Below are 1,974 nucleotides of genomic sequence, written 5' to 3'. Positions count from 1 at the left end.
CAGAAAACAAGTGAATTGATTATATATGCAAATCTAGGCACCCTGAACATCAAAGGCAAAGTTGAGGAATCAGACTGAGTAGAAGAGGGAGGGAGAGAAGGTTCAGAAGCAGCGAGGAGTTGCCAGACCTGACCCGGCAGGAAGTGGTACGTTGCAGGCTGGATCAGCTGTTGTGCGCAGTGAGATCAGCAGTGGCAATCAGGATGCGTTTTCCACATAGGGAGAGACCAAGCAGTGGAGAGTGTACTCAAACCTCCAGAACCAGTGAGAAGCAGCACTCAATCAGCAAAACATAAGTACATGCATCTAACCTACCTCGTGGACCAAAAAACACCCACTTTGGGAAGAACTTCTCTCTCATTTACCTACCCCCTCTACAGTCTGCACGGGGTCCCATTCTAGCTTCAGCAATTGCTGCATCCCCTGGTTAGGAAGTAGGACCTGTCATGCTCCCTGAACCATTCTCTTGGCATTGCAGAGGGAACAAATTAACAAACTTGAAAAAATAATCTGCCAGTTCCCCTAAGCTGGGAACTCAGGGCAGGCACAGCCCCTTTGTCTAGGCACAGGTATAAAGGGTCCACGGACTTTGAATGCCTTTCACCCCTGCATAGACCTGTGTGGGCCCATTTCAACAGCATAGGCCCTCATTAGCACAGTACAACAGGGTATATACCTGAAGCCTATTTTCAACTGTATCAGCTATAAGGTGGAGTGGCAGGTTTGTGACATTTGACACCACTCTGTCCATTAAGCAGGGTCCTCACCTACCTACATCAGGGGCCTGAGGACTGGTGGCCCCACCCACAACATCTAGCCATCCATGACAGGGGTCCAAGAATAAGTGGAGCCTCCAAGTCTTTACAGCCAACAGCACTGGGTGCCCACAGTCTGGCTGCAAAACCCACCCACCTACGTGCTCCAGGGAACAAGGATATGCTTTCCTCCCAGACACTCAGGGGCCCCTGCCTTTCTTAGCACATGATCCCCTACTACAGCCAGAGAATTGTGCCTACTCTAATCACCCCTGCCCATCTAGGACTGTAGGTAAGAGCCTGCACCACACACTTGATGACTGACTACCTGGACAGCTGAGATGAATCCATACAAGAAAAGCAAAGACTCCAGGGCTCACATACCTAGTAACAACTCTAACCACCTGGTGACAGGATGTAAGAGCTTCAAAGGCACCACTAATCAAACTAGTTCACACAACCAGCCTACTTAGGCATATCAAAACAAGAAGCTAGGACATGGTAAGCAAACATAAAATAAATAAATATAATAACTTATTGATGGCTCAAAGACAACAGTCAATATCAAATCACATAAAGAAACAGACCATGATGGCTTCAGCAAGTGCCCAAAACAAAGAATCAAGAAGGCTTCTGGAGGAAGATAACTTCTTGGAATTACTGGAGGTAGAATTCAAAAGATTAATAAATGGAGCTCTTCAAGAGATCAGGTAGGAGATCAGGCAAAATGGAGAACAAGCCAAGGAACACACAGACAAAGCAATAAGGGAACTTAAGAAGCTTATACAAGACCATAATGACAGAATTTAACAGGCTGCAAAAATCCGTAGTTAGACAACAAACAAAAATTGAAAAAAACTAACACTAAAACTTCCCAATCTAGACAACTTGGTAGAAAGTCGTAGGAACAGAATTGAGGCAATGGAAGTCAGAATTACTGGGAATGAAGAGAAACCACTAGACAACAACTTTTTTTGAAGAAAAATCAGATAAAATAATTAAAAAAAATGAAGAAACCTTAAGAATTATGTGGGACTATATCAAGGGAAATAACCTATGAGTGATTGGAGTACCATAACAGGGGGAAAAGAACAGAAAATACGCAGAGAATTGTAGAAGATTTGTTGGCAGATAACTTCCCTGATATCATGAAAGATGAGAAGATGCCTATCCAAGAGGCTTATTGGGTCCAACACAAGGCAGACCCCAAAAGAAAGTC

This window comes from Elephas maximus, chromosome 14 (genome assembly GCF_024166365.1).
Source record: "Elephas maximus indicus isolate mEleMax1 chromosome 14, mEleMax1 primary haplotype, whole genome shotgun sequence".
In the NCBI taxonomy this organism is placed as follows: Eukaryota; Metazoa; Chordata; class Mammalia; order Proboscidea; family Elephantidae; genus Elephas; species Elephas maximus.
Note: the sequence above shows the minus strand (reverse complement) of the source record.